Raw genomic sequence first — 21,496 nt, forward strand, 5'->3', positions numbered from 1 at the left:
ACCAGAGGAATATCATGGTCTAAAGTAATTGGCTTTGGATCTGATGGAGCTTCAATTATGACAGGGAAAAAGTCAGGTGTAGCAACACGAATAAAGGCAGTCAACCCTTTCTGCATATCTGTACATTGCATTGCCCACAGGCTAAACCTCTGCACTTCCAAAGCTGCAGATGATGTGAAGTACATGAAGGAAACTTTCAAGAAAACCCTCACAGACTTGTATTATGTCTTCAGCAAATCTACAGCTAGGACTGAGGAGCTGAAAAGCATACAGACAATTTTGGATTCTTCTTTGGTGACAATCAAGGAGGTGCATGAAATTCGATGGATATCATTTTATAACTCCATCAGTGCAGTGTACAAATCACTTAGGGCACTCGTCACCTATTTCAAGAAACACAGAAAGGACAGTTCCAGGACAGAGTCTCTTTACTTGAAGTTGACAGACTTCACCTTCATAGCGACACTCTATTATTCCACAACTAGCAGCCCTCAGCATGGTGTTCCAAAAGGAAAACCTGTATATTGCAGCTATGCATCCAGCCATTGATGGTGTTTATGCAGCTATTGAAACAGCAAAGTCGGGCAAGAGTTACTACCAACAGCTTCTTAATATGTCTCACACTAAGATAAATGATGGGAAAATTACAGTGAACGGAATCAGTGTGTCAAACAGCACTGAGGGGAAAACTGTTAAGGCTGCCAAAGAAGAGTTTGTAAAAAGCAGAGATGATTTTTTGTTGAAGTTAGTTGAAAAGTTAAAAAAAGAGGTTTCCACAACAGAGCACCCATGTTGCAACATCATTCCATATTCTTGGCCTCAGACCAATCACTTTTCTTTCTCAAGAAGAATTACAGTCCTATAGCCTGAAAGAACTTGACACACTTCTTGATCACTTTGGCAAGACCAAGGAGGAACTACAACAGATGTCTACAGGCAGTCAGCAGATTCCATCACCATGTGTTGATTCAGAGGACACCAGTGCAGAGTGGGCTATTGTGAAAGGTGTTGTTATCCAGAACAGATATCCCAGAGACAAAACAGTTACTTTGTGGAAGATTATCAAAGAAAATCATGGTGACCTGTTTCCAAACTTGATAAAGTTGGTTCAGTTATCACTGCATATGCCACTACAGACAGCTGACTGCGAAAGAGGCTTTAGTTGTCAGAACCACATTCATACAAACATCAGAAATAAACTTGATCCAGAAATGGTAAACAAACTAATGACTATTCAGTTGGAGGGGGGGGACATCATCTTTTGACTTTAGAAGAGCTGTTACTGTGTGGAAATCAAAGAGAGATCGACGACTAGTATACAGGAAGTAATCATGTACTGTGTACACAAGTAAGTAAATTGTTACTTGTATTACAGTTTGACTATGCCCTCCCCCCCTTTTCCAAGTGGCCTGGGGAGCTCCCCCCTTTATCTCTTGTTGAATCCTAGTTTTATCTCTGATGGAGTTGTTCGTTTGCCTGCAGTGGCCTTGGGAAGAAACTGGAAACTGGAAACTGGTGTGCTTGATGGCTGGTTATTGAGAGATTCTGGTAAAATATTCAAATCTATACTGTCATGGTTATGGTACACAATGACATTGCGTTATTTATGAATGATTGTAATATGCCAAATTAACAACATTTTGTCATATTTTCCCCACTGTTGACTAATACAAATGTTTTTACACTTATAGAATAATGTATTTCATAGCAATTATAACATTAAGTCATAATACTAAATTTTAAAATGGTTTATATTCACCGGCATGCATGCAGACCCTGGCTACTGGCTCCGGTAGGAGAGCTGCAAAATCGTCCAGAGGAAAGATACAATTCCAGCCACGCTCGGACAAGAAATAGTCCAGAGAGGGCGTTTGGAGGTCTCAAGTCTAGATTTCAGTAATTCATTTCATTGAAGATCATATATTGTTCCCAGTAAAATTTAGCAAATCAGATTTAAAATGTAAAATTACATGACAATTTAAAGTATTCTACATAAAACAAATCACTACTAGTTTTTTAGTTCAAGTATTTGAAATAACTAAGAATACCACAGCCCTGGTCTTTGCATAATAAACAAGACATACTATATCCAGCATATCTGCCCTTATTAATGCAACAAATTTCCTCTATATCCAAATACACTAGCTTTACCACGTGTAATTCAAATATAACAAAAAGGAAATAATTTTCCAAGCAATATATACTTTTAGGTGTTTGCACAAATCAATAGGATGCTTGAAACCTCTACAAAGGAGCTGTGAAACGAGAGAAACCTCATTGTACACATATTCACTTAGAGTAAGTAGTTTCAAATCATGAAAATAATTTGCGAAACATATATCACTTGTATGATTTCAATTGAAAAGAATATAACAATTCAAAAGTTAGCAGTGCTTCTTCGTGAAATATTTTCACCATAATCTATCTGGTTACAGCTGAATCACATCACAATTCATTTCATCATGTTTCATAAATATCATCAAATGTTAAATGTTCATTTGTTCCATGTTGTCCGAGTCTTGCCGTTGAATGCCGCCTCTGTACATCTTCACCTTTTCCTTCTGTTTGTTCATGTACCATGTTGTCAACAAGGATTTCCCTTCACTTCTTCTCTATTCCTAGCCAGGTAACCCATTCTTTGGGATTTTCCCTTTTCTATTAATAGGTCACATCAAAGACTTCCTTTGATGTGCTACCTATCTTCTAATTGGCTAGTGTGGCCTCTGACCTTACTTCCTTTGGCCACCTGTTTTCCACTTGCTGTTGCTGAGCTGGAAACATCTTTTCCCTTCTCAGGTATGGCCATTTTTCTAATCTGTTTCCATCTGCCTCTTTACTTTATAAATCCCTATAAAAATAGTAAACATTATTACAATAATAATATTATAACATTGAAGTAATATTTAATTGATAATTATATAAATTTAGTTAAATATATTACTTTACAATTCATGTAAATTGTAAACATGGCTGAAGCCATGTGCTTTCAGTTTTTTGTTCAAGAGTGCAATAACTGGTAGTTGAATTGATAATGTGTTTACTGTGATATTTAAAACTATTTAATATTAATTGTTAACATTTGTTAAAATTATTTACTTGAGTTTAATTTTTATGACTCCACTTGCTGTTGCTGAGCTGGAAACATTCTTTCCCTTCTCAGGTTTGACCTCAGCAACAGCTTCATTCTTCACATAATAAAATTCATTTCATCACCATTGCCTTGTGTCGTCTTGAGCAGCAGCCCAGAGCCGAACTGCATAAACACGGCTACAATTTGGCGCCCAACGTGGGGCTGCTTGTCTCAAGACAGACATCATTCACCTCCATTCTCATCTTCATCTGGAGTGAACAGCCTATATGGATGAACTCTGTTGGGAGACCATGATGTGAATATTCTTTGGTGGCACCAATTGACTCCTTTTTGTGAGGATTATTCTTGGATGTGTTTAATATGATTTCATGGACTGAGGATTCTTCATAAGCTGTAAGTACTGTTGCACAGGGACTCTGAGAGCCTTATGACTGCCGCTCAGCAGCAAGCTGAACATTTTGCTTACAGACTGATCTCATCCATGGAGAACTGTGTTTTCAACCACATCCTTGATATATGTGCCCCATGAACTTTGATTGTACATAATGAACTGTTGAGTCGATTGAATTGATGCCATGATCATGTGTTCGAAGTCATCCTGAAAAAAAAAAAGAAAAAAATTCATTAAGCATTTTACAATTGTATATACACCAGATACTATTTTCATTATATTTCTATTTCTACAACTTTGAATAGATTTCTATTTCTACAACTTTGAATAGATTTCTATTTCTACAACTTTGCACAGATTTCTATTTCTACATTGCCTATATATATATATTCATATTTTTATAAATGTAATTGGGCAATTGTAATTTTCATTGATTATCATTGAATTTTATTCTAATCAAGTAAATAATCTGTATTGATAAAGTTAACAATTTAATATCACAGTTTCAGTAAATAATACTTTCAGCATACAATTACCTATTATAGTAGTTAAATATTAATGTAATAGGATAGGATAAATTTATTGCACCTTATTCTTTCTCTTTCTCTTCCGTCCACACTTGCTATTGGCGTTCCCGGTATTTTTCTTTCGCGTTATCTCTACCGCTGTGGAGATATTCTTCATTCCCTGCTTTTTCGCGAGTCTTTAACATCGTGTCTCGTCTTGTGTTGTCTTGTTCCTTCATCATTGATATTCATTGTTGCATTATTCATACTGTCGCATAACAGTTGTCATTGTTGGTAAGCTTTGTGGCTTACTTTATCAATATCTTGTCAGTTTACTCTTGGCTTAAGAGTTGCTCAGGTTGATTTGTCCTACAGTTCCCCTGCTCATATTGTTGACATCTCGGTGCTGACATTCTAGTTGTATCTTCATACTTCCTGTTTACATCTGGGTGTTTACATTTATTGGCTGTTACACTTTGCTGCTACACTTTGCTATTGTCCCTGGACAGTCATACATCTGTAGCAATACACTCTTGCCTTTGAGAACATACCTGTTTCAGAAACACAACATTTTAACTCCGCTTCAGATTATATATCTGACATAACTTAAGTCACTTGAGTCACACAACATAGTGCACTTCACTTAGTTGTATTATCTTGAATCACTTTGATTAAACCTTTACATTCAAACTTAGTCACAATTACACCTTCCAGTACCATGCATCCCATTTTGTATCCTTTTTGGAGGAGTTAATTTTTTCATCTTCCCCACAACATTTGCTATTCTTAGACTTAGATAGTAGTGTTGTAAGTTGTTGAATCTTAACTTGTGAGATTCTTTTTGCCTTTAGTTAGGTACATTTGCATATACTCATTTGTCATCAGTTACTTTTGACACTTTGACATTACTCCATTACACTTTATGCACTAGACTTGTACATTATTACACTTACTTGTTCACTTTTTTCCACTATGGCTGAGCATAATTTGGAGCGTGTGGACCCAGATGTTGTTGGTGAGGAAAGTCGTTAAGCATGCATGTTATAAGGCGTTGTATCTGTTTACATTAGCAACGGCCTCGACCTACAAACGAGCCGATAACTACTTCCTTGTCAAATGAAACGAGCGTCATTCAGTCTTTTTTAAATCCTAATATTTCTACCCATTCATACAACATTTTCAGGTTTATTTTCTGAGTAGCATTGGAATTAATTAAGTCCAAGATAATGTAAAATACATTTTTAACTAACATTTCGCTCCTAACCTTTCAGTGAGTGGTGTTGATTTGGCAGGTCAACAAAGTACGAAGAAGTTGTAGGAATATCAGTATGAATGTGATAAATTTGAAATACATACACTGTCATCAGTCAAATGTATAAAATGTTCGCTATTTCAGTGGTGGCAAAGTGACAAGGTTCAACTCATGAGTCCCTGATATGAAACACCGTAAAGTTGGCATGAAGATAGAAGAAACTCCACCTGGTGACTGGCTACTGGGTGGTAACCAAATTTAACCTTAGCCATAATGCAGTGTATGCCGTGGTAGTTATTACATTAGGAGTGTAGTAAGACATACCATATCTGTGTAAGAATTAAATATAGCTGATGCTATACAAAATATTGATATCATGCTTCTTAAGTAAACGTTATGTACCTCATACTCATTGTACAGATATGCATGCAGACCCCTTAGCAGAACCTCAGACAAAGCCAGAACAGAGATACAATGCAGCCCATATCAGAACATGGAACACTGTTGAAAAGGCTTTTGGAGTGTTAAAGTCCAGATTCAGGTATCAAATTCATGATTCCATTTGTGTTTGAATGGTGATATGACAAACTATAGAAATATAATCTTGATCTCAGGATTAAAATAAAAGGGCTTCTAGGTTTTGGTCCGTTCTGTTATATATCACAGATATCAGTGTACCAGAACATTTCTCTTACCTTTTGAACTGAAGTTAAATCGTGTAACATAATAATTAACATGTGACTATTACATTTACATCTGAATGATAATTTGACGATTAATACAACCAATTAAGAACATTAAATGTTACACATGAGAAAGAATATGACGTCTTTGTTTATGGAAGTTTTGTTTGAAATTGAACATACATTTAATTGTATGAACATCACATTTATGCTGTAACTGCTGAAATTAATGCATACTTTCTTACAGTGACTAATGGTAATATGACTTTTACAGATGTCTCCATAATTCGACTGGATGTTTATGGTTTAATTATAAATTGATCAGCAAAGATGTGTTGCTGTAATTATGGCTACTATCAAGCCGCACAACGTCTGCACCAAAACAAATGTTCCAGCACCACCAGAATAAACTGGCATTGAAGTTGATCATAATACTAGGAGGACGCTGACTTCAGAGCGATTTACAAAGACTCTAAGCAAACAACAGAGTAGTCAGCAGTTAAATACATACATGCATATATTTGTATTACAGTTGAACAGTTCCAGAACATGTACTTGCAGATATCAAAATTTTAAACACAAGTGAGATACACTGGCGGAGATGTTAGCATGGTTAGGAAGAAAACGTTAATTTACATAAACTGGGGAGAGAGTATTGGGTGATTTATTTCCTGGATTCATCAGCAGATGTTGAAGCAGTTCAAATTTGGATTTCTGCAGGTCAAGCATTTCTCTCTCTCTAAAGCCAGATGTTGTGGTTTCCTCAGCATCCTCTTTTGCACCTCACATAGCTCTTTGAGGGCATCTGCTTTTGTTAGCTAAAATTGGGTTTAACGTCGTGCTTGAGAATATTTCGCTCATATGACGACGTGCATGCGTGTGTATGTGTATGTGCGGCTGCTTGTACTAGCCCAGACTTAAGATGGTTTTATAGTGCTATCCCACTGAGATACCATGCCGCAGTGAAGCATGAATACCCCACTCTGACACATTATACTGACTCCGAGCCGACCAGTTCTTGATGTACCCAATAATGCCGAGCGCCAGGCAGGAACCAACAAGTACCATATTTTAACGTGTTTTGGTTTGACGCGGTCGGGGATCGAACCCGCGACCTTCCGCTCTCCGGGCGGACGCTCTAACCACTACACCACGGAGGCGGTCCATCTGATTTTGTTGTCTCCACTTCCATGATTGAGGCAATGTATTCTGGCGGGTGTTTTGAGTATTCAGCAAGAAATGTTAGAAAATTAAATTTATAGTGTTCATTACAGCACTCGCATGTATTTTGCTCAGCGATCAACATGATACATTTCATTAAGACGAAGAATATGAAAAGGCCTTATATGTTAAGAGGTTGGATACCTTTGTGCGCATACCGTATGCGACGGGATGTGACAGTAGGACCGCGATTATGTTACGCAGTTATTTCCCTTTATCTTGCTTCTGATCATACTTCCGCTTCCGCTTATCTCCCCTGAATAAACATGTCATTTATCCTGAGGTAAACCTGGGCAAGAGTGATCTCCCCTTATCAAATTTAATTTGGGTATGCTGTTTTAATTAGAGATAATGGTTGATACCCTCTGGTCACATTTTTTAATTATTTTGGAATATTAATCTAGTGTGAAGTTACTATATAAAAATTCATTTTATAAAAATATCTAATTTCTTATTTTATTTATTTATTTTTTAAATTCCTGATTTTTTTATAAGTTAATTCATGTATCAAATCCTGCATACTGCCTTGAAAATAGATTTTCATGCTTTATTACATTTCAATACTGAAATATCTTTATAAAAAATACATATTGACTAATAAAAGTAAAGAATTTACTTTTAAGTGAGTGAGTGAGTTAAGTTTTACGCTGCACTCAGCAATATTCCAGCTATATGGCGGCGGTTACTCTTAAGAGAACTTTTATTGACATATTACTTTTTACAGATGGTGCCACAAAGGGACGCCACTTGTCAAACAAATGCCGTGGTGACTTGCTATTTTTATTATATAATTAGACTTGAGACACATTTTTCTACAAAATAATACCAAATTTAGCAATTTCTTGATATTTTGTATCCAACCTCCTTAACCGTTGACACATTGTATATCATACTGATATAAGTGAAAATTATCATTCCAATAATATGGACAGCACAAAATAGTTTTTAGCATGATTAAATAATGTTACATGCAAAATATTTAACAATGACATCATACCCCATTTTCTTTGTCTGCACCTTTTCGAATTTAAGTCCTAAATTGATATGTAACAGTCAAGAATACAGATGTGGTTCAGATTAAGTTTAAATGCCTAATTTAAAAATTAAATTACCAATGTAACATCACAATAGGTTCCTACAAAAACAGTCACACCATAATTGGATATTAAGTATTACTTTTTATTATCCATATGCAGTGTTCTAACATGATTCCTACCAGTCTCACTTCTGAAGTGATTGACCGAGCGCTTCAACCACCTGTTGAACATCTGATCCTTGCATCCGCCGCCACAGCTCCCGTGCCCGCTCGACAACCCATCCCGTTTCGCTTGATGCGTCTCAATCAGTGACATCAATGAACAACACAAGTAAATGGCTCTTCAGATTTCGTTCATACACTTTTTGCGGGCCCTATCCATATAGGTGTGTTCAATGTCAACATTGACACTCCATCGAATTGAATCATCTGAAGATGACGGGTAAATGTCTCTGACAAATTTAATAATTACATATGGTTTGAATCTTACTGCTGTTGACCCTCCTTCTCTCAACAATACATGTCGATCCGACTTCGATTCACACCTAAATGCTGGTCGGTTTGAAATCCCCCTCACCACTTGTAGTTTTGTTATCCTTACCCTGTTTTTGATTCGACTAAAGTTTCAATGGTTGATGGTTATTGTGAATATTTTCTATGAATGTTAGTAGAATTACACTCTATGCTCTCCTGAATTTGTCGTTATTCATTAATTTTTCGGTTTAAAAAGTGTATACATCTAACGCGCTATATTTGTTGACACAGATATCAAGCTGACACAATCTCGTATTCTTGCGCGCCGAGCCAGAGTTGGGGGGAAATCCCTGTCGAGATTCGTGCTGTAAATATCCTAGTTTTGTACTGGATAATAAAGAAATTATTACACTCACAAGTGTGCCATACGACTTACACGAAACGATTTTAAAATGTGGTATGGCCCGAGCGATGCACACTTGCATGGGTAATAATCTCTGTATATTATCGGTAATATAAAGGACCAGACAATCCAGTGATCAGCAGCATAAGCATGATCTACACAAATGAGATACAATGACGTGTGTCAACCAAGTCAGCAAGCCTGATCCCCGTATTCCGTTAGTCTCCTCTTGCGCCAAGCATGGGTTACTGAAGATTAATTCTAACATTTAAGAAGATGTGCTTTATACAAGACTGATTTTGCCAAACACCGCCATCATCTGGTCATGGTAGCCGAGAGCCGCGATGCGGTCCTATACAGTCAAGACATGACCCTGCATCGCGGCCGAGAACACCACCTTCATAAATCCTATTCAGATTCTAGTGGCCGATTACCCCTCGTATGTTCTTCAGATATTTTAAATATATTTCCTGTCGGTTTTTGACTGAAAAGTCGATATCGATGTACTCCCAGATAATTTCCCCATACATACACGTAACTGTCATATTTTTGTGATCATACATTTAGATATTAATGGGCCTGAAACCCGTTGAGTTCTTGTTTCAACGATTGCGAGTTGACATGTTGTGCGCATGCGCCAAATTTCTATAGTCCGTATCGGAGGACGTTCTTCATTGGCGGTACGCAATACTCACTCTCGCCTCCCGTTTCGCGCGCTCGTGAATCCCACTTAATGTATATTATATTTATCTGCTTTTATGTCATAATTTACAGACTTTCCCTTGCAGAGAGGATTCCATTCATATCTCTACAAAAAGATGTGTCCATGGGATCAAGCAGATTTATTAATATACAACGCAGTGCACAGAAAACATAACCCCATGGATGCCGAGGTTTCTGAAGTTCTGAAAAATGAACGTTGGGCGACAATTGCGTTAGTGATGCACTGCTTCCAGCTACGGCTATAACACAGATATGTAGAGTATTTAATTTCCTATCCGATGATGTAAATTTGAAGCACAAATACACAGGCGGTTTGGAAAGTAGACTTTGTTAAAGGATGTCCGCAATTTTGTTATGCGTTGACAAGCAGTAAATGTCTCCGTTTACAGCGCGACGATTTCTTTATTTGGCATCTTTAAAGAAACTTTGTGCGAATAAAATAATGCGTGATATCTGAACGACATAACAATTTATGAAATGGAATTGTATGCTTACGTTTAACTTTCTACGTTCAATGTGAAAAATGGCTTGACGAAAGTTGATTTTCCTCTGACGTCAAGCGACGACAGAGAGGACACACGCACGCACGCACGCACGCACACACACACACACACACATATATACGATGATCCAATCTGTTTCAATACAAAAATCCACATTGTAACCGGATACGTTTTGGTATTATCACAAATTATAATGAATTAGGAAATCGCACATGAGAAGGAGGTAATAGCTAAATAGATGGTCCTATCTACCTAGAAACTAGCTGTTAGATTCCCAAACTCTCTTGATTATGTAGATGTATTTTGACTAACGTTGCATCATTATTAACAGAGATCGGGCCTTATTTTCAAATGTAATGAAATTTCTGAAAATACGACACCACATTAGTTGTATGTTGTAAATATTTGGCAACGACGGAGAAAGATGACATCTGTATGTTATTTAGTATATATCTCACCTAATTTCCGTTCAAGGTATAAAAATCTCGGTATATCAAAGCTATCAAATGACTGTTTTTTAGCTATGATTAGATCTGTATTCGTAATCTGATGGAGAAGAAGTGAATGAGTATTGTTTTACGCCACTTATAGCAATATTCCAGCAATATCACAGCGGGGACACCAGAAATTGGCTTCCCACATTGTGGCAGAATAAGTTGGACATGTGCACTGAAGTAGGTATCAATTACATTCAATAAAACCGTCTATCGGTTGACGAGGTTATTATGCGAAGAGGTCGTATTGGCCACACAAGATATACGCATGAATATTTACTAAAAGGTGAGGATCCTCCGCTTTGTGTCCCTCGTGATGAAAAAATCGCAGTCAAACATGTCCTGCTTGACTGTTATTTTGCCATCACAAAGGATAAATATTTCCGTGCCAAAACGGTTAAAGATCTTTTTATCCCCCGCAACGCGTTTTGCGGGGGGTATTAAAATGGACTCCGTCCGTGCGTGCTTGCGTGCGTCCGTCCGTCCGTGCACATTTGTCTTTCTTTGTGACTATCAATAGGAGAGGTTCTAAAGGACCCAAGACAAAGTCTTAGGCCTTGGTGGTGGACAGAATCAAGTAGTTGTAAGTTGCTTTTGCAGGCTCCACCATATACGATGGAGCCATAATCAAGTTTAGATCGAACCAATGATCTGTATAAGTGAAGGAGAGTAGTTTGATCCCCTCCCCACTTAGAATTTGAAACAACCTTTAACAAATCTAGTGCCTTCAGGCATTTAGCTTTTAGGGATATAAAAATTAGACCCAAGAATTTGGCCTCCTTTACAACTTTGATGGGAGTGTCATTTAAAGATAATTCTGGGTCCTTATGCGGCCTATATTTTCTACAAAAGTGTAAACAAATAGTTTTGGATTTAGAAAATTTAAAGCCGTTTTCAAGACACCATTTATGTATTTTGTTTAAACACAACTGTAGTTGCCGTTCAATAGTATGCATATTCTTACCGCGACAAGAAATGTTAAAATCATCCACAAAAAGTGATCCATCAATTGAATCATTTAAAACCTTGGATAAACTGTTGATCTTAATACTAAACAATGTTACAGACAAAATACTGCCTTGTGGGACACCCTGATCCTGATTATAATGGTCAGACAGGGTTGAACCCACTCGGACTTGAAATTGCCTGTCTTTTAAAAACTGTGATATAAAAAGAGGCAAACGGCCTCTCAAACCCAAGTCATGTAAATCCTTCAAAATGCCATGCTTCCAGGTCGTATCATAAGCTTTCTCAAGATCAAAGAAAATTGATACAGCATGTTGTTTATTTACTATAGCATTCTTAACAAAGGATTCAAGGCGTACAAAATGATCAATGGTACTACGATTTTTCCTGAAACCACATTGAATATTTGTTATAAGGTTATTGGTTTCAAGATACCAAGTTAATCTATTATTCACCATACGTTCCATGGTTTTACAGACACAGCTAGTTAGAGATATTGATCTGTAATTTGACGGATCAGTATGATCCTTGCCAGGTTTTGGTATTGGGACTACAATGGCACTACGCCACGAGGGAGGAAAATTCCGGATGTCCATATTTTATCAAATATATGTAAAAGTGTCATCAGACATGGTTCAGGCAAGTGTTTCAGTAGCTGGTAATGTATGTTATCATCACCCGCTGCAGTGTCATGAGCTTGCTCAAGAGCAGTATGTAGCTCATGTAATGAAAACACTTCATTATAATCCTAACCGTTATTTGATTCGAAATTAAGTTTTGTCTTTTCCTGTTGTTTCTGATATCTCTGAAACTCATGGACATAACTTGCCGATGAAGAATTTTTGGCAAGAGTTTCACCAATTTTATTTGCAATTTTAGATTTGTCGGTAATTAAATTATCATCATCTTTAAGATGGTGAACAGCAGACTTTGAACCTTTGCCTTTAATTCTTTGAACCATGTTCCATACTCTGGACATTGGCGTACGTGAATTAATTTTGGAGAGTTCCTCTAAGATTGCCGTTTGTTTTGTTTGAAGGTACGACGTGCCTTCGCAATGAGTATTTTAAATTTATTTAAGTTATGGACAGTTGGGTGATGGCGGAAATAGTTCTCTGCCTTTTTCCTCGCTTTTCTGGCTTGCCTAAAATCTGTATTAAACCATGGTTTCCGTACATGTGGAATTGTAGAGGACTTTGGTATACATTCATCAGCTATTTCATTTAAAACGTCAGAATAAACCTCAATAGGATCAGTTATATCACTGAAATATTCGGGTCTTAGTTTAGATGTGCATAACGGATGAAATAAGGACAAGTCTGCCTTGGAAAAGTTCCATCTTGTATAAGATGGAGAATCAGATGGATAAATTTCTGATAGGATAGTTGGAAAGTGGTCACTTCCTCAGAAGTCATTATGGACTGACCAATCAAATTCATTGAGGAGGTTAGAGTCTGCAAGAGTCAAATCTAGAGAAGAGTAAGTGCCGGTTGCAGGATGCAGATAAGTGCTTGAATCGTCATTGTATTACACAAGGCATTATTGGAGATAAAATCTTCCAGTATTTTACCTTTAGAGTTAGTGCTTGTACCATCCCAGATCGGTTTATGGCTATTAAGATCACCCATTATAATACAAGGTTTAGGAAGTTGGTCATAGAGAGCTTGGAGATCAGACTGTTGGAGTGTTGAAGAGGGGAAATATATAGAGAGCATATTGTGAAGGCAACATGAAGAGTAAGTCTCACTGCAACCGCTTGAAGATTAGTTGTAAGTGTGACAGGGCTGTGAATTACATTCTGCTTAACAAGAATTGAAGACCCGCCAGTAGCCCTATCACCCGGGGGTGAGAAAGAATGATATGCTTCGAACTGACGTAGATTAAAAGTATCTGTCTGTTTCAGATAAGTTTCCTGCAGACAGAATGCCGATGGTGCCAGATCCTGGACTAATAACTGTAATTCATTAAAATTAGTCCTTAATCCTCTACAATTCCACTGTACTATATTTTTAGAATACATTAACTGTTTGGTGGGTTGATTGGGGATCTACCCCGCACTTTGCCTGAGGGCGACAAGCTATGTGCCCTAGTTTGGATGTTTTCGGACACATCCATGTCCTCTAAGGATCCGAACTTATTAAAAAGTTGGATTTTGTTATTAGACCCCTTTGAGGCTCTGCCACTTTAATTCTTTTGTAAAGATTCACATCTAGATTTAGGCTTTTTTTTAACAGTTTCTTTCGTATTTGATTGAGATTAAAAGTTTGTATTTGGCTGAGATGATTTCTCTGTAATACAAGGTGCATCATGAACACATGTGGCCTCTGGAATGACTTCAGCAGTTTGAGTGGATGTTTCGGGTAGCAAAATGCAGAAGAAGTGGAACACCCAAGTAGGTATAAATAAATTACATGAAATAAAACCTTATATTTGTTACACCTACCTGGGTTGTCAATCCAGATTTGAAGAGGTCATTATGCGACGATGTCGCATTGGCCACACTAGATATACTCACGAATATTTACTGAAAGGCGAAGATCCTCCGTTTTGCATCCCTTGTGATGAAAGAATCACAGTCAAGCATGTCCTGCTTGACTGTGTTGAATATTCCATCACAAGGGATAAGTATTTCAATGTCAAAACATTGAAGGATCTTTTTTATAATGTTAATTATCATTTAATGGTTGAATTTTTAAAAGAATTAGGCTTGCCACGTTTTTAATCGTAGAATATGTGTGCTTTTAATTTATGGCTAGATTTCTCTTCTGTCGCCAATGGCTGAAGGGATGGTGCAAATCCAACTAGGGTCCATGCAGGTAGCAAAAGTAATGTAAGTCCCCATGGTCCCTGGTATGGTGATCTACCTTCAGTTATTGGCGATTTATAGCCCATTTTTATACTGTATTGTTTTTCCCCTGTAGTTAAAACGTTTTAGATTTAATTACTAGTTTTACATACATATCTGTGATATTCTAGTTGTTTTACTGTCCTTCGTCGGTAGGTTTTTTATAATATACATATATTTCATTTCAATATCAAATGTTCTCGTCACGATATGGCTGAAATATTGCCGATGTGACGTTAAATATTAACTCACTCACTCACTTTATTTTAATGACGTATAATTTGATGACGTATAATTCAATGATTTGGCCCCGTTTTCTCTTGTGTGCTGGAAATATACTGAACACCCAGTTATAATAGTAACTAGAAAATGCTTGTTACCATATTATATAATTAATGATAAATAAATCTAATACATTTGAAACATATAACTGAATAATTCAACCATGTATTATTAACAATGTATGTGCTGTCAAAAGTGGAATAATAACCAAAAATAAAATATTTTGAGATCATTCCCTCTGCTTTTTGCAGTATATGTATTCATTACACTGGGCACAGAACCATTCTTGTGGTAAAGAATCTGGGTCATACACTTTCAGACAAAATCCATAAAACCCATCTGTCACAGGCAACAGAGTCAATATGATATTGAGCCTCTCATATCCCACATTTTTTTGGTTTTCAACAGTCAATGCAGATGCCACCGCTTTGCCTCTGCCACGACCTTCTGAACATCCTTCCAACGGCTCTAAGGTTTGTGAGCTGTCCTTTGTATCTTATCAGTTTTTAATTTTTTCAATTTCCTGTGTGCTTCTTTCTTCTTATTTTGCCAGGACTCCCGAGATAGGTCTCAATGAAATCATATTGGTTGCTGTGACATGAGTGGCGAAATCTAACAACAATGTTAACACACAATTCTTTAGTGTGAATTCTTGTAACAGTCTCTGTTGTAGGGGCCTTCATTTGAAATCCATTCATCCTCTTCTGAAACAGTTCTGCTTTTTCTTTGAGGGGCTCCACCACAAACCAATGCAAATATTTGCCATACTTGTGCAGTCAAGGCAAATGTTTGCCATTCTCGTGCAGATTTCTTTCTGTTTGCAAATGTATACATATCTGACTGACTTGCATGGCAAACTCAAGGGTAGAATCACTTCTATTTATCATACTTCTCTCTGGTAATCTGTTTTCTTCTTATTTCTCTCAAACTGGCTGGGTCACTTGTCTCAGAAACAATCCGTCTCTGATTCCTCAAAGCCTTTTCTATCATTTTTTTTCTCTGATACTCATACTTCACAATCGCCAGTGAATTTGTCTTGGCCTTGAATCATTTGAGAACAGCTCGTGTTATTCGGGGATAATCCGAATACCGACTCGTGCCCCACTGGAAGGATTTCATATTCACAGGGTGGAAGCGCTGTCCACGCGAAATGTGGAGTTGCCCCCAAAGCAACTCCATTTCCTCGCTGAATAGTGAAAGATGAACACGTGGCGCAAGAGTTATGGTAAATTTTCCCTCGCATTTTCATTATTTTGCAAGTATATCAGGTTTTGCCCTTTGGCAGACCGTTCTAGAAACGTACACATCTTTCTGTAATAGCTTGACACCCTATATTTTTATTGCAATTGCGCGTTAAGCGAGGGCACCCTCCTGAGTATCGAAAGAAGATCGCGGGGGTCGTCGAAAGAAAATCGTTTCAACACGAAATATGAAATCATCATCAGCTAGACACGCCTTTTTATTCTGTCAGTTCTTAGATAAAGTTCTTTTAAGTCTTCAAATTCACAGTTTAGGCTTTAAAGCGTCAGTATTTGTTCAATTATCGTCGAAAAATCAAACTGTACATTTTATATGGAGCAAACAAACTGTCAATTGTGTTGTGATTTTACTGTCCAGGGAGTTGACAGATTTAACCGTCATGTCATCAAACGGTATTCTAGAGATATTTGTTGTGAAGAAGAATGTTTTGTTGTAGACCTGCCTACCTGGCGTATTTATTGCAGTTTGTACCCTGACAGGGATTTATTGAATGCAAACCTATAAAAACACATATTTTTTTTTACAAAAACAAACAAACATGCATTCTTTTCACGTCAGCTTTACTTGCCAGCGTAAACACGACATGAAAGCGAAACTAAACTAGAGTGACCTCCCTTTCGCGCTTCCAACCGAAAGTTAATTTATTCAAACTCGTGACCGTAATGTTCATTGAATGATAGATACAGGTCAAGTACTTCGGTTGATGTCGCGAAAATACAAAGTACACATGTATTCTGACTGGCTGATTTTTCCGGTCTTCATCGTCATGTTCCCACGTATTGTCCAGGTTTCTACCGATCTTATACGAATGCTTCCGAATCAGTGGCATCATGGCGAGCGTTCATCAGGATCACATGGGCCATCGGATTCAAAAATATATAGAAAATCATATACGGTCAGAAGTATATTAACAAATACACAAATATACATCTACCCCATGAAGTCCCGGTTATTCCAAAGTATGTACACTGTTCATACTATCATTCAGATATTAGTATTGCACATTCGGGTAAAGCACATCACTAACATCTGTAAACCAAGGGACATCTAACCAATGTCGAATATGCGAAATCAAATACAATAATGTCTTCCTTTGTTCCCACCGGTCCCCATCGTTCACGGTCCTACCTATATTAAAACATCACATTATCCAACACAGTTTTGTTAGATATGTTCTTTGTACTTTCAATATGACGATATATATGAGTGAATGAGTGAGTTGAAATTTAAAGTCACATCGGCAATATTTCAGCTATATCGTGACTAAAACTATTTTTAATTTCATAATACATACATATAATATATAAAACACAGTCAACGAAACACAGTAAAATGACTAGATTATCACAAAATAGGTTAAAACTAGCTAGCATATATCTTAAAATGTAGACAACTATTTAGGACAATACATATTTATTTTTAGAGAAGTGTAGTGTGAAATAGTGCCTTTAATCAAATATATATGGACATAATGTGAACACGATAGTTTAAGGAACGGATTCCTATACGTTATGATGAGCTCGAGGTTGTTAGTAAGGCATGTTTAGAATCGGGATTTTATCGGCTGAACACCATAATGTTCTGTGTATCAACAGTTCAGTAGGGTCAGCTTATAACCAGCAGCAGCGATACCGCAGCTACCGAGAGTGTTGACCTCGCAATAATTCGGATCGTCAAGTTCGCTGACTGATCGCCGATTAATATTTATTTCCGACCAGTCGACCCAACTGCGGCGTAGTCCTGATCTTTCACAAATATTAGGTGTTGAAGGGCACAGACGTGCTTCTAAAGCGTGTGCACATTCCATGATTCGCCAGTTTATAAGTAGACCAAAGGCGAGCAAAACGATCGTTTTTATCTATAAACTGGGCTAAGGTATTATTGTTTTGGGGAGATAAAGGTCGGTTTTCACCACCATATACCAATTGGGGGGGTGTCCCCAACTTGATGATGACGTTTGACCTCCTGCTTTGAGCGTCTTGGTTGTTCAGCTTCGATAACCGATCTTTCAACTCGTTGTTTTCCGCCCAAAGCTTATTCATTTCCTCCTTTAATTCTTGACGAAATTCGCCAAACATCTTCTGAGCTCACTAAATTCGTCTCATCATCTTAATAACACCAGAAATCGTTTCTTCGTCCGAATTTGCCTAACTGAAAGAGAGGCGAGTTTGTCGTTTTCATCGTTCTCCTCGTTTGCCCGGCGGTCCAGGCTACTCACCGCGCAGCTGTCACTGACATGAATTTCTCGTGACGTCATTTCATGATATGGATATTCTCGCCACGAGGAAATTGCTTTCGATCGACCGCTCGTATTATATTAAGATTTTGCATGTACCATGTACACCTCGTGCTGCCGTAATTACTAAATAGATCTTGTGACACCACCCTCCTTGCATTTGTCGTCTTTTGATGAAGCGAGTGCTCATCAGGACATCAGTGATCGGATCGAGGATACGGGTAAATGTTACATCTTTCAAAGTTAATGACAGTGTATGCAATAAGGATCGTCCGACCGACCGAGACGGGCTAGTTTTCTGACGGACGGTCTAAATTTACAGCTAGTCAGCCCGATGGTCTGGTAAATTTTTTTTTTAGATGGTCCATACATCTGAGTAAATTCACCATATTTGGTCTGGTTAAATCCATTTTGGGCTGGTAACATTTTGTCTCTGCTCCCGCTACATCCGTGTCCACTCACAACCCCAGCACCAATTCCAATTCACATTCTCACTAATCTTCTGCCTCTCAAGGTGCACACTCATCCAAGGATTATATAAAGTTAAAATCACAAAACACCAAATACGCTTAGAAAGTGAAAAAACAGAAACAGATGCTACAACAACTACAGAAACGGAAAGATAAACGCACTTCCCACGTAACCTCCAAACGCTTTATTAATGCTCATGTTCAGACACAGACACAGACTCACTGCAAGAAGTGTGACAAGTTACAAATGGACATCGATAAGTTCATTACAGAAATTACAGAAGTGGAATGGAACACCCCCCCACCCCCATTGGAATTTTCCGGTACCAAATTGAATTCCAAATTCAAAGATATCGACTTAATGAAAGGGAAGGCTTATAGTGTAGAGACGGTTAAATGCGGGTTGCATCTTTTGGCTGAAAATGTAGGTTATTCACATGTAGGGCCTGTTATAAAAGCCGTTCTTAATTTAGTGAGGCTTCAACCCAAGGCCCATTCCACCATGTCAGATCGTGCAGCTACCGAATAATCCTTTAACAGATCTTGGATTACAGAACGGCGCTACGTTCGGAAATCATACCAGGGTGGAATGTCCTGTCCAAACGTGAGCCGGAGTCTCTGGGCAACATGCACAATTTCTATTGTGGTCTTCACCTTTTGGTCAACCTTGCCGACCAAAGTGAGTCCACTCTTAGCCAGTACGAGGCTAAGATTGCTAAAACATCCCGGTCGGAAAGTGAAGTTGTAGGTTTGATTAGGATGTCCTTCAAGGCGTTTTCGCGGTTGCTACGAACTTATGACACTATTCTTAGAATCAAGGGGTACAGAATAAATTAACAAATTTCCATGGCAACCGTTTCAACATCCTTTTCCACAATGCCGCGGTGGTATATTATTTACATAAGCAGTTTGTATCTTTCTTTGATACTGTAAATGCAGGCTCTAATCTCCTTTTGGCTTCCATCAAACAGTAGTTTAAATTTAGCAGGGTGTCGAGCTTTAGGCCTGATTTCAAAATTTATCACTACCCCTCTGTGGAATATTTTGGAGGGGCGTGATCATAGCGTGCTGGACATGAGTAGCATCTACACCACACTCTTAAACAACATGAAAACTCTCAACTACGCACTATTTATTATAGGGCAATGCAATTTATTCATGACAAACAACAACAGAGACTCTGATTCAGGTCACAAAAGACAAACAGATGACAATGACGACGGTGGTCCTTCTGACAGACCAACTCCCTGGCGGCGAGCACTCTGCAAAAACAAACCTCACCCATCCCGAATGTAAATCTGTAATCAAGAATAACAAGCTCCCCGAAACTGTTTTTGCCCAATTAGATTACTTACAGCATAGCAAACCGTCTTCCTGTATTTTATCCCAAGAAGCCCATATCATGTTTAATTTCAATTAAGTAAGTAGCTGGATCAGTGCTATGTCCGACCAAAAATGGACCACCGTCCTCGGTCACGCATTTAAATTGTACCAAACTACATATGCAACTTTTATAACACGCAAAAATGAATATAAGCTGGCAAAACACCAAAAAATCAGACAAACACAAGAACAAATGGAAAAGAAAAAACAGAAGAAATTAAGAGAACATGCAAAACGTATCCAAGAAATAGGTCTTTGGCAAAGTCTGGCCGAGGTAGACAACCGACTTAACCATGTATATTAAAATACATCCAAAACACAGAGGATGAACATAATAAATAAAAACAGATAAAATTCCGCAAGTTAGTGTTAACACAAGATGCACCTCCTGAACTGTTCACATTTTCTAAATCCTCTATACCTCTCACCATCTCCTGTACAGCAGCAGCATTCACAGCAGTTTCAACGGCAGCAGTTTCCACGATTACAACAGCAGTTGCATCAGCCGAGGCATCACGCACCACCAGCGACGCCAATCTCAGCTCTAATCAGTGACCTCAATCAAAACGGAACAAGACCAGTAAGTGTCAAGAGAGATTCTCCCTCTGAACAAAGATTCTTCTAAGACCACATAGTTCACCCATTATTTCACGGAGACCCAGACATCCTCGGGAACCTGAGTCTAAGTAGCTGTTCCCCGTAGCCAGGTAGTGAAGAGTAACAGCAATCTTCAAGCCTGGGCCGAGTGCTTTCCTGAAAGGAGTATCTTTCTTTTGATGTAGGGGCCAACTCGAGTGGCCAACTCTTGGAAGTGAGCACTGTCCACCCTGAGGAAGTTCTTATAGCTGACCCTGTCTTCATTTTTCATTCACGCTAGCAAAATCTCGTACTGCCCATACAGAGGCTCTGTAGCAACCAGTCTCGTGTCCACACTGTCCTTACTCCTCTCTTTTTTTGGTGGCCCTTCCTCCTCCTCTCACTCATCTTCTCCTCCTCTCACTCATCTTCTCCTCCACCTCCATATCAATTAGTTCTAGCTCCAGCTCCAATCTTCTTCTCCTCCTTGATGCCCTTTCCCTCATTTTCACTGCATTATACACCCATAGCGTGGACGTGAAGGTGAGTCGTTTTGGAGAGAAGAGTTCTGATTGTTCACAACATTGTGTAAGATCGTGCATAATTCGTACACCTATCGTGATGAGTGAGTGAGTTATTATTTAACGTCACATTGGCAATATTGCAGCCATATCGTGATGAGAACATATTCTCCCATCGCT

General features: G+C 38.1%; 1 long non-coding RNA gene across 1 annotated transcript; it reads right to left on the reverse strand.

The window, feature by feature from the left end:
- Positions 1-226: 226 nt before the first annotated feature.
- LOC124264328 lies at positions 227-18,756 on the reverse strand. The gene is made up of 3 exons (XR_006895104.1): positions 18,618-18,756; positions 3,416-3,417; positions 227-238 (listed from the first exon to the last, which is right to left on the reverse strand). It is a non-coding gene; the product is annotated as an uncharacterized LOC124264328 (long non-coding RNA).
- Positions 18,757-21,496: the final 2,740 nt, after the last annotated feature.

Source organism: Haliotis rubra, unplaced genomic scaffold (assembly GCF_003918875.1).
Source record: "Haliotis rubra isolate DU_JTF1 unplaced genomic scaffold, ASM391887v1 Scf92, whole genome shotgun sequence".
Taxonomy (NCBI): Eukaryota; Metazoa; Mollusca; class Gastropoda; order Lepetellida; family Haliotidae; genus Haliotis; species Haliotis rubra.